Genomic DNA, 13,029 nt, shown 5'->3' on the forward strand with positions numbered 1-13,029 from the left:
ATATATATATATATATATATATATATATATATATATATATATATATATATATATATATATATATATATATATATATATATATATATATATATATATATATATATATATATATATATGCTATAGGGGCATGTGCTTACTGGAAAGATGGAGAGACAGAAAATGAGAAATCAACCCCCCCGGGGGTGGGCACATCACAAACCCTTCTCCATTCTCCTTCTCAGGATTTCTCCTCTCCATTCTGCTCTTAGCTGGCCTACCCCACTCTTAAACTCCTAGGAGTTTAGAAGGACTTTACATTTCCAGTGATCCCTTACCAGGTACCTACCTAGCATGATGTCATACTGAGCCACCTGAAAGGAGTGCTGAGACGAGGGTAGTGAATGAACTATAAGCCTGGAGAGACCAGGACAAACTCTAATTAGTCCCTGTTTAGACTTCATATCCCTCTTCCAGAAGCTTCTAGCCACCTGGGGACAGTCCAGCCAGCTACTGCAAACTCCATTCACACATGCACAGGCTCCCTGGGTGAGTTTAAGTCACCAGGTCCGGGACTTGAACTGTAGTCAACTACATGAGAGTCCAGCAACGTAACCACTACACCATCTGCTGTTCTCATAATCAAATTATTTTTTTTGGGGGGAGAGAGGTTTTTGCTATAGGGCACGTGCACTCGCCAGACAGAGAGAGACAGAGAGACAGAAAGTGAGAAATTACTCCCCAGGGGGGATGGCCATGCCATAATCCCTTTTCCTCCATTCTCTTCTCAAGATCTTGGGCATGCACGTACATGCGTCCGGCATGAGTTTAAGCCACCAGGTCCAGGACTCGAACAGCGGTCAGCTACATGGGAGTCCAGTGACATAGCCATTACACTAATTGCTGGTCCCATAATTAATTATTTTTAATAAATAAATAAACCTGTATGCCTTTTCTCTTACTAATTTTCCTATTTTCAGTAATTATCAGCTAATTTGAGAGGCCAAATGCCTTCACCTCTACACTCAGATAGTTAAAATTTGAGGAAAGGGAATGAGGACGGGAGCTTTAGGCCAATGAAACCTTGGACAAACTCCCCCAAGCTAGTTCAAGCCACTCCTCTGTCCCGACAGCCACCTCCTAAAGTGGCCTCTCCTCACCCCTACCTAGATCAGGGCTCTCCTTGGGATATGGCTCCTCATCTCTAAGGGACCCTCCTCAAATGCAAACCTGCTTGTCTTTCTGGAACTTGAAACATCTTCTCCTCCCCCTCAGGGTAATTCCTATCATCTGGTTTATAGGATTCTGCCAGATCACCACTAGCACCTGGCCAAAGGAAACAGCCTCCTGCCTTCTACCTGGCTAATTCCTCTTTGTCCTTGGGGTCCACTGCCCACAAGCTGTTTGCTGACTTGGGCAGTTGCCCCCTTTGAACTACGAGCATCCTGAATCTAGACAGCCTCTCAATCCACCTATTCACCCCAGCCTCCCTAGGACCCAAACAAGATTTGACATAGGAGGCCACCAGGCCACCAGGAACGGTTGGCTGAGTTGGGGCCAGCAGGTGGCATGATGGCACTGGACTCCCATGTGGTCGACTGCAGTTTGTAAGGCCTGGCAGCTTGAAGATCATGCCAGACACATATGCATGTTCTCAAAATCCCAGAATGGAGAAGGGATTGCGGCATGGCCATGGCATTTAAGGGGTGATTTCGCTCTTTCCTTCTGTCTCTCTCATTTTAAATCTACTTATTTCTTCCATGAGAGAGAAAAGACAGTGTGATAGGTATCCCCAACGGGTTCCTTCCATCCTCTGAGCCTGGATCATGGTGGATATATGCCCAGCATGCACAGGGAAACTTTAGGATGTAAACCCGAGACCTTCCTGTAAGTGACCCACAAGAGGGTCTGCGTGCTTAGCAGAGGTCAGAGGATAGACCACACCAAGCCAAAGTGCACAAGAGCAGGTTTAATTACAAGCCAGCAAGTAGGAAAACCCCAGGGATCTCTCCCAAAGCAGTGGTGCTGCCCCATACCTGGCATCTTACATAAATAGGACTGCAGCTCCTCCTGGGGTGGGGGTTTCAGTATTCGAATGAGTAAAAGGTCACTGGAGTTCGGAGAGGATCTCTTCCCCCTTGGTTTGTCCAGGCTCCCAGCTCTTTGTGATGTCACAGTCCCTGACAGTGTGTGTTAGATGGGCTTGCGTTCTGCAGGACACACTCTACTTACATTCCCATGTGGCCTCGACAACACAGTGTGGCGTTACCTCTGCACCATGACAGCTGGTCTACCCCTAGGGGTTTAGAAGGATTTTACATTTTTGGTGATCCCTTACCAGGTACCTACCTAGTGTCATGTCACTCTGAGCCACCTGAAAGAAGTGCTGAGATGAGAGTAATGAAAGAACTATGAGACAGGAGCCTGGAGAGACCAGGCCAGACTCCAGGATCAGTCCCTGTTGAGACCTCAGATCCCTCTTCCAGAAGCTTCTGGCTACCTGGGGACAGTCCAGCCAGCTAATGCAAACTATTCATCAGCAGAAGGAAAACTGGCATATTGAGTTCTAGACACTTTTCTACCACGTAATTTCGGGCCTTACCCAGCCTGCCCCTCATAAAGTAATTCATGTGGACACGTCCTTTCTGGGTTTGTGTGCCCGCTCCACCACTTGCTCATTGTCTTATCTTAAGCAAATTACCTAACCCCTGTGTCTGGTTCCTCATCTGTGAAAATTAGATTTATCAGGTCAGCTGGTGGTGGTGGTGAAGACAGCTGGATCCCACATGGCAGATGGCACAGTTCGAGTCCCAGACCCGAAAGCATGAAAAACATGTGGGGAGTGTGTGCATGCATGTCTAAAATCCTGAAAGGAGGGAGACAAAATAGAGAAGGGATTGCTTCGTGACCATTCCCTGTGGAGTGTTTTCTCTCTCTCTCTCTCTCTCTCTCTCTCTCTGACTTTGGAGAGTGCATGTGCCCTCTGGCAAGCTAAAAACAGATTTATCAAAAACTTAGGTTTTACCATATACCAGCCACTGTTCTATGTATAAATTTTAACTCTCTTTTTTTCTTCTTTTTTGGAGAGGTTTTTGCTATAGGGCACGTGCGCTCGCCAGACAGAGAGAGAGAGAGACAGAAAGTGAGAAATCACCCCCCAGGGGAGATGGCCACACTGCAATCCCTTCTCCTCCATTCTCCTCTCGGGATCTTGGGCATGCACGCACACGCGCCCAGCATGAGTATAAGCCACCAGGTCCGGGACTCGAACTGCAGTCGACTACATGGGAATCCAGCGACATAGCCATTACGCTAACTGCTGGTCCCAATTTTAACTCATTTAATTCTCATATTAATTCTATGAAGTAGATACCAGTATTAACCTCTTTTAGCAGGTGGGGAAATGAAAGCACAGATCTTCCCAGGTCACACCATTGGTAAATGGCAGAGCAGGAATTCAAACCTGGGCTGTCTAGTTCTAGAGTCTTCACTGTCAATCACTATGCTGGTACCTCCTTTGTAGGGTGGTTAGAGCATTAAGTAAGTTAATGTACGTAAATCACCCTGGCATACAAGTACAGTATTCCTGTTATCATTGTTACTATGACGCTTTAGCTGCCCTCACTCTTGTCCTTTGAGGTCCAGGGAAGCTGCTCTGCTATGGAATGTCATCCCCATCTCAGGGAAAGGTAGGAACCTGGAAGCTTGGGTGAGGTATTTGGCCAAGGCAAGCTGCAGAATCTACCTGGAACCTGGAAGGGGGGGAACAGTTGACAAATATGCTGGAACTGGAGGAGCCTGGAGTCAATGCCATGAGTCAGACAGCAGGGAGTCCGCGCTGGTGCCAGATGGTATCTGGTGATCTCCACAAGCACGTCCTTTCTAGTTGTCAGGCCAACAGACACCACCTGGAGAGAGAATTCTGGGCATCCTGGGTGCAGTGGAACCTGGGAGTGGTTCTTGGGTGCAGAGTTGATAACACCCAGCCTGAATTCTGCTGGGAAACTTCCTGGACATGCCCTGCTCGGACAGGGAGGCTCCAGCCATTTGGTCATTGCACAATCTGCCCCACCCCAAGTGCCTGTCCCTGTGTTGGGAAGACAAGGATCAAATCTACTTACTAAGTGCTCAGGGCCCAGCACCAGGCTGGACACAAAACCAACTCTGACCGATGAGCAGTAAATGATAAGTCAGATCATATGGCCCTTTTTCCTGCAGTCTTTCCCCTCTCCACCTACTTTGTCCCCTGAGCCGAGCACCAGGTCATTCTCCCCTCCCACAGTTCTGCCACCTACAGTGTACTGTTCTCCAAAGACCAGGGGCAGCCACATATATGTATTTTTGCCTTCAGGTTTTTACCATAATGTTGGCTCCTGCCAGCTACTTACAGTAGGAACTTTAACACATTTTCAAGTGGAATGAATGAAATGTTTTAAAGCTAACATTTGGGCTAGAGAGTTAGGACAGTTTGGATCAGAACTGAGAAGGCTTGGAACTCTAGAGTTGGAAATGTAACTTGTAAGATTCAGGGTATCAACAGAGATTTTTGAACAAAAGAATGTTTTCCAGACACTTCTACCTTGCTCCCAGGGCACGAGTGTAGAGGACAGAGTCGGGGCAGCAGGCAAGTGGCAGGAGCCAAGGACCAGGACTGGGACATGGGACACTATCTACATGGTGGCTCCCAATGGAGAGTTCAGTGACTTGATTCAAGGAATCAGATCTCGAAAGAGAAAATGCCTCTTCTACTTCTCAAAAGATTAAAGTTATATGAATAACTACTTACAAAAAGCCTATCTTTGAGTTCCACAAATGGACCACCAAAATAGAAATAATCGCAGCTTGACTTTACCAGGGAAGATAGCATACACCAGGCACTATACCAAGAGCTTTACTTCTTTTTTTAAGAATTTTATTTTATTTAACTTCATTTATTTATTCATTTGTTTATTTCAATTTGACCAGAGAGGGACAGAGAGAGAGAGAGAAAGTGAGAAAGCAAGTCACCAGGTCCAGGACTCAAACCAAGGTCGACCATGTGGGAATCCAACACCTTTAACTACCATGCCACCTGCCCTCCCCCGCCCCACCACCACCAGAGCTTTACATTTACTGCCTATTACTAGGTGAGGTGGGTAACATTTTAAAGTTAAGGAAACTGATCCACAGTGAGTTGCCTGATCACACAGCTAATGGCTGGTAGTTTGAAGCAAGGCACCCAGAATTTGAAATGTAAATTCCAAGAGTACTATTTGTGAGACTATGCTGAAAAGACTGAGGCTGGAGGCCAGCAGGTGGTATGGTGGTTAAGATGCTGGATCCCTCATGGCTGACTGTGTGCTTCGAGTCAAAACATGCCTGGTGCTTACGCCTGCATGCCCCGAATCCTGAGAATGGAGGAATAGCTGCGTGGCCATCTCTCCTGGGGGTGATCTCTCTCTCTCCACTGCGAGTGCCCCCGTAGCAAAAACAAAAGACTGAGGCTGGGCTGTAGCCAGCTCAGCAGCTGGTAAGAGAGACAATGAACAAACAGAAAATTAGTTCTCAAAGGTAAAGATAAACCACAGGGGCTATGGAGTGCCCACTCAATGGGGGCACCCAGGCTCTTCAGAGCTGGGGGATTTAAGGATGTGCATGGTAGCCCATGTATGACAGGAAGGAGAAAGATCGGGAAGTATTAAGGGATTGGCAAAGTTCATTCTCGACTCTTATTTTGTATCTGCTCCATCTGAGATTCTATTGGCTCCACTCTCAAACTCTCCCTTCAAAATAGTGGGTTGGGGGGGAGGACAGCAGGTGGCCGGTGGTTAAGGATGCTGGACTTCCATGTGGCCGACCATGGTTCAAGTCTCAGACTTCCTGGCGGCAGCTTGACTTCTCTCTCTCCCCCTCTCTGGTCAAATTTAAAAAAAAAATAGTTAAATAAAATAATTTTTAAAAATACTGGTTGTCAGAAAAGTTACGATGCATTTTTGCATAGAAAAAAAAATGTCATGACTTTTGACAACCCAATATATATCCAGTGGTGGTATGGCCCTACAGCCTAGAAGTTAAGGGAGACAGAACCCAGAAGTCCAATTGAGGTTTGAATCCCAACCCTAGTGACCTGGAAAACATGCCGGTGCATGTCTGCTCCAAATCCTGACAAAAGACAGAGATGGAGGAAAAGGGATTGTGGTGTGACTGCACCCCGTTGGGGGTGCTTTCTCCCTCCCTCTTGCTGGTGAGCACATATGCTCTCTGGTAATAAAATCTCTCTCTCCCTCCCAGCAGCAGAAGCACATGAAAAGATGCTCAATGCTGTCATTAGGGAAACCTAAATTAAAATCACAATGAGAAGTCCAGCAGGTGGCATGGATGTTAAGGCATTGGATCTCACATGACCAACTTTGAGGTTTAAGTCCCAGACCCAGTGGCTTGAAAACTACACCTGGTACACGTGTGTGGATGCCCAAAATCTCAAGAGAAGAATGGAGGAGATAGGATTGTGGTATGGCCAACCCCACTAGGGTGTGATCTCTCTTTTTCTCTGTCTACTCCAGTGAGCGCACCTGCCCTATAGTAAACAGACAACAAAACATACACACAGAGATTTAGAATGGCTATAATTAAGAAGATGAAGCATACCACATGTTGGTAAAGATAGGGAGTAATTAGAATTCTTAAATACATGGGCTACCAGGTGGCCTGGTGGTTAAGGCAGCTGGATTCACATGGCTGATTGTAGTTCAAGTCCCAGACCTGGTGGCTTGAAAATCACACTGCATGTGTACGTGCATGTCCAAGATCCCAAGAGGAGTATGGAGGAGAAAAAGATTATGATGTGGCCATCGCCCTTGGGGCTGATTTCTTACTTTTCCTATCATGTCTCTCTCTGGGGAGTGCACATGCCCTAGGGCAAAAACCTAAAAATAAATAAATAAAAATTCTCAGATACTGCTAATAGAGGTATATATAAAACATTGGGTCATTGGAAAGGTCATTAACATATTTTTCTATCCAAGATTGCATCATGACTTTTCCAACAACCTAATAAACATATCTATCTTTCCAAATAGTTTGCAGTTTCTTAAAAACTTCAACATACACCTCCTATATGACCCAGTCACTCCAAGAAAAACGAGCACATATGACCACACAAAGGCTCTTACATACTTTTATTTGAAATAGCCCCAAACTGGAAACAATTCAAATGTCCATCATCAGGTGACTGGATAAATTACAGATATAAAACAAATATATCCATAGATATAGGAATACTACTCAACAAAAAGAGAAAATTACTGATAGAATTTAGATGAATTTCAAAATAATTACACTGAAAGAAGCCAAAGAGAACATACTGTACAATTCCACTTACTTAAAACTCTAGAGGGTCATCCTGTTGCTTAGTAGTTAAGGGGGCTGGATTCCACATGGCAGTGGGAATCCCAGCCTTGGTAGCTTGGAAAACATGCAGGGTGCGTGTTCATGTGTCTAAAATCCAGAGAGGATGGAAAAGTGGGGAAGGGATTGCTGCATGACCATGTCCCATTGAAGGGATGTTTACTCCCTCTTTATGACAAATGCAAGTGTTCTCTGGCTAGTAAAAAGCAAACAAAAAACTCCTAGAAATTGCAAATCAACCTTATAGTGACAGTAACCAATCCAAAGTGATGTGATTGTGGAAAAGAGATTATAAGAGGACACAAGGAAGTTTTGAGGGTGATGGCTAGATTCCATTTGCATGACTAGGGGTCCCTCCTCATTCACTAGAAGTGAGGGGCCACTAGCCAAACGACAGGGCCATCAACCCTGCCTGCTGTTATCTGTGCTCAAGCCAGCCCCAGCTGTGTCCTCATGTATACAATTATAAAGTGAGAGAACCTGGTTTCTTAGAAACCATCTAATCCAAATTCCCTGCTGTTCTCCATGAGAGAGATGAGACCCCAGAAGGGTGTTGGGCCATTGGGCTACTTTATATGTAAACCATGCCCAGACACACACCCCTGACCTTTATCTTCGACCTTCTGGGGAATCAGCTTTGGCCAACACTTAGTTCCTACTTTTGTAACAGCCACTTGCAGTTTCAGTAAGGCAATTACACAAAGAATGCTTTTTCCTATTCTTCTAAGGTCACTTCCAGAAGGCCTAGGGGAAGTCATACCCACAAATCTTGACAGACATTTTGACTCAATAGTAACAGGATTCTTCCTATATCCTGCCATTGGCATAGTATTGGAGTTTCATTGTAATGTATATTAAGCCTCTTTATGGCTAAGTACATTCCATTCTGATCTCTGCAACTTTCCTTTTTCAATCACCACCCTAAAAACTGTAAAACTCACCTAGAACCCCTCCCACATATCCCACCTTTTTGGGCCAGACCAATGGAAAAACTTTTCACTAAATTCCAAACTGTCTCTTGCTCTCAAAATCAAATAAAAGGAAACTGTATCTGATCACCTTGAGAGAAAGGCACGTTTTGCCTCCTCTCCCGTCCGGGTCACTCATTCTGCTTAGAAATAAACCTGCCCAGGTCACTCATTCTGCTTAGAAATAAACCTCATTAATTATTATTTTTACAGCGTTGGTTATTTTCCCTCGACAGGAGCTAGGATACAATTCAGAGCCACGAGGGTGGACGTCAACGCTTCATCCAGTCCCCTGGAAACCAACTTGCGGGGACACTCAGCATTCTCACCCTCCTCTGGAAGGTGGAGAGGGAAGTCAGGCCTTGGAGTCCACCCCGCCCGTGGGAGACCGGGCCAAGTGACATGGCCTAAGTCAAGGCGCCTCCTGTGTAAACGGAGTAAGGTTCCAGACAGACTACTGAGCTGCTGGACTAAGCCCTCCTAATCCGGATCCGGTCCTCTGACTTGCGCGCCGCGCGGAGCATCGCGGGAGTCGCGCGGTTGACGTCACTAGGGGCGCGGCGCGCGGGGTTTGGAGTGCCGCCAGCTAAACTTCCCTGCAGTCTTCCACCTGGCCTCCAGGGTTCCCCAAAGCTGGCTCCCAGAATACTCCGGTACACTGCTATGCATTTCCACACAGCACTTAGGAAAGCATGGTCTCTTTCAGTGTGTCGTGACGACACCATCTAGCCTCCCTGGGACAGATGATCAAATTTTGCCCTGCGCTGTGAGCCAAAATGATGATAGAATTAAATGCTTCAGAAGTTCAGAGGAGGGAGAAAAGTGAGTGGAGACTAGAGCCTCCAAACCGTTGTGTCCTGTGGGCAACTGGGAGACAAGGAGTGCTTTATTTTCTTTTTCCTTAGGTACAGCAGAGCAAACAGACTGAGTTAAATCTATTTGTATCCTTTTTTTTTTTAAGAGAGATTTTTCCTATATAGGTCGGTGCACTTGCCAGAGAGACAGAAAACAAGAAATTACCCCCCTAGGGGGAATGGTCATGCTGCAATCCATTCTCCTCTTAGAATTTTGGGCATGTACGCACATGTGCCCAGTATGAGTTTTTTGTTTGTTTGTTTGTTTTTTTGAGATGTTTTCGCTATAGGGCGTGTGCGCTCGCCACACAGACAGAGAGAGACAGAGAGACAGAAAGCGAGAAATCACCCCCCGGGGGGATGGTCACGCCGCAATCCCTTCTCCTCCACTCTCCTCCCCGGATCTTGGGCAAGCACGCACACGCGCGTGGCGTGAGTTTTAAGCCACCGGGTCCGGGACACGAACCGCAGTCAACTACATGGGAGTCCAGTGACATAGCCATTACGCTAACTGCTGGTTCCCCCAGTATGAGTTTTAAGCCACCCCCTCTGAGACTTGAACCGCGGTAAAGTACATGGGAGTCCAGCCATGTAAGCATTACACCACCTGCTGCTCCCTGTTTTGTATCCTTCTGAACTATTTCAAAAAAGATGTATAATATTCACAAGCCTGAGTTATTTATGCCTTTGATAAAAGAGAATCAAATCCAGAACTGGAGTTGGGGGGAGAAAAATCAATGAAAGACTTCTTTATAAATTATAAAAGTACAGATTCAATCGTATATTTAATTTTTAAAAATGGAATGTATTTTACATAAGGATTCTGTAAGTTATAAATCTTAGGCCTATCTGGATAATACAGAGATTAATAGAACAGCTTGTAAAGGAATAAGTGTACAGACAATTGTGGTAAGTTGAGGAACAAGTCAAAAGTAGTTCACAAAGAGAAAATCAAGAGGCAGAAAATGCGTCAAGAGGTAGAATCCTCAGAAATTGTTCTGGAATGCTGGTTCACTTGTATCAACATCATGTTCCTAGAGGAAAGAAGAAGATACACACTTAGTATTTTAGGACAAAGCTTGAAATATGAAATCTTTAGTGTTCTACACTTTAATTAGAGATTATGAATCACTTTCTTTTTTTTTTTAATTAATGTTTTTGCTATAGAGTGCATGCACTCACTGAAGAGAGGCGGAGAAAGACAGAGAAAAACAGAGAAAGAGGGAAAGGAAGAAATCACCCCCCAGCAGGGATGGTCACACCACAATCCCTTCTCCATTCTCCTCTTGGGATTTTAGACATGTGCACAAACATGCTTGGTGTGATTTTTCTGGGACTTGAACCACGGTCGGCCATGTAGGAATCCTGCACCTTAATCATCACACCACCTGTTGGCTCCTGAAACATAATTAGGATGGAGCAATAGGTAATCTCTGGCTTTAAAGCTGAATCCAGCCCAAAGATCCATCAAGTTTTCACTACTAGGATAGAGCTTTGTCCACCCCCCTCCTCCTTCAACAAGGACTTTTTTTTTTGAGAGGGGACAAAATAGGGTACATGTGCTCGCCAGAAAGACAGACAGAAAGCGAGAAATCATCCCCCAGGGGGGTGGCCATGCCGCAATCCCTTCTCCATTCTCCTCTTGGGATCCTGGGCATGCATGCGCATGTGCCCAGTGTAAGGTTAAGCCACTGGGTCTGGGACTTGAACCACAGGTGACTACATGGGAATCCAGAGACATAGCCATTTTGCCAACTGCTGGTCCCCAACAGGGCTTTTAACACTCTTGCCCACCATAATAGGTGAGTAGCAAAATATGAATACCCATTTACTAACAATGGTTAGGCATTCTGTTTTAGAAACCCTATCAAGGGATAGAAAGAAAAAGAAAAGCCAAGCATAATTTCAAATTCTTGGCCCTCAGTCCAGAAAAAGATGATTTCTAACGCAAGATCCTGACCTCACATTCAGGAGCTTTTGAGTAGTGCATGCTCCCTCTCCCTAGCCAAACTGGCACTCCTGATGTTCAGTATGCCAGACACTGCCCAGCCCTAAGGACTTGCACAGGTCTTCCTTCTACACTCCTCCCCAGCTATCTGCACGGCTAAATCCTTCTACACCTTTGTCTTTGCTCTAGTACAGCTTTGCAGTGAGGCCTGCCCTGGCCCCCAGGTGGTACTAGGCAGTCGCCACAGCCAAGCTCTGGCACACTTGCTCCTTCTTGCCCTGTGGTACTTTTTTTTCTGGAATTTTTTTCTTCTTTTAAAATACAAATAGCCAGCATGATTTCTTTCACTGGGTGAGTATCTTGGACAATTCATTCACAAAAGATCACTTAGTCCAACTTCAGGAAGCCTATGTTCTTCATATACCGACAAAAACACTGAAAAACACTGATGGCACATTTTGAGGTGATATATCCAGATCATGGCCAGTTTGAACACATGCAGCAAGAACAAGAACCCTGGCTGAATTTTCACGGGTGGCCTCATTGGAGCTGCTGATGACCCATCTAGCTCTCAGTGGGGCAATGAAGGAAAAGGCCCTGCTCTTCTTTTTTTTACTCTTTTTTTTTTTTTTTTTTGAGAGTTTTTTTGCTATAGGGCTCGCCAGACAGACAGAGAGAGACAGAGAGACAGAAAGTGAGAAATCACCCCCCAGGGGGGATGGTCACACCGCAATCCCTTCTCCTCCATTCTCCTCTCGGGATCTTGGGCACGCACGCACATGCGCCCAACGTGAGTTTTTAGCCACCGGGTCCAGGACGCGAACCGCGGTCGACTACGTGGGAGTCCAGCGACATAGCCATTACACTAACTGCTGGTTCCCAAGGTCCTGCTCTTCTTTTATACCACAACACTTAGCATCATCTAGCATGCTAAGGGTTTGCTTATGTCTACCGTTTACTGTCTTCCAGCTAGAATATAAGTTCCATTTGTGAAAGGATTATTGTCTATTTTGTTGACCTGGTAGACATTAATATTTGCAGACTAAATGAATGCCATACATAACACACAAGAAACATAGTTTATACCACCACTGAAGCGGCTCCTACTTCAGTGGGCCTTCTGGGCTTCATTCCTGTTTCAACTTCTTGAACTCCACCACTTGGAAGAAGATGTGCTCAAGGATATGTTTGGCATCTTGTTGGTCCTTTGGTAGTTTACTGGTTACGCCAAGAATGTCGCCACATTTCCTAACATAGAATTCCAGGTCTTCTTCAGTACCTAAACACAGTAGGGGTCATTAGATTAACCCTTACCTTCTGCCCTCCCCAAAGTACAGACTTTGTGTATTTCATCCTGATGTTCAGTATGCCAGACACTGCCCAGCCCTAAGGACTTGCACAGGTCTTCCTTCTACACTCCTCCCCAGCTATCTGCACGGCTAAATCCTTCTACACCTTTGTCTTTGCTCTAGTACAGCTTTGCAGTGAGGCCTGCCCTGGCCCCCAGGTGGTACTAGGCAGTCGCCACAGCCAAGCTCTGGCACACTTGCTCCTTCTTGCCCTGTGGTACTTTTTTTTCTGGAATTTTTTTCTTCTTTTAAAATACAAATAGCCAGCATGATTTCTTTCACTGGGTGAGTATCTTGGACAATTCATTCACAAAAGATCACTTAGTCCAACTTCAGGAAGCCTATGTTCTTCATATACCGACAAAAACACTGAAAAACACTGATGGCACATTTTGAGGTGATATATCCAGATCATGGCCAGTTTGAACACATGCAGCAAGAACAAGAACCCTGGCTGAATTTTCACGGGTGGCCTCATTGGAGCTGCTGATGACCCATCTAGCTCTCAGTGGGGCAATGAAGGAAAAGGCCCTGCTCTTCTTTTTTTT

At 45.5% G+C, this 13,029-nt stretch overlaps 1 long non-coding RNA gene across 1 annotated transcript in view; it reads right to left on the reverse strand.

Annotated features, from left to right (window-relative positions):
- Window positions 1-9,944: 9,944 nt before the first annotated feature.
- The window catches only part of LOC106734778 (uncharacterized), an 8,253-nt gene continuing 5,168 nt past the window's right edge, over window positions 9,945-13,029 (reverse strand). Inside the window, exon 4 of the long non-coding RNA XR_001370340.2 lies at window positions 9,945-10,218. This is a non-coding gene — a long non-coding RNA (uncharacterized LOC106734778). The remainder of the gene's footprint in view (window positions 10,219-13,029) is intronic.

Source organism: Tupaia chinensis, unplaced genomic scaffold, assembly GCF_000334495.1.
Source record: "Tupaia chinensis unplaced genomic scaffold, TupChi_1.0 Scaffold000216_1, whole genome shotgun sequence".
Classification (NCBI taxonomy): domain Eukaryota; kingdom Metazoa; phylum Chordata; class Mammalia; order Scandentia; family Tupaiidae; genus Tupaia; species Tupaia belangeri.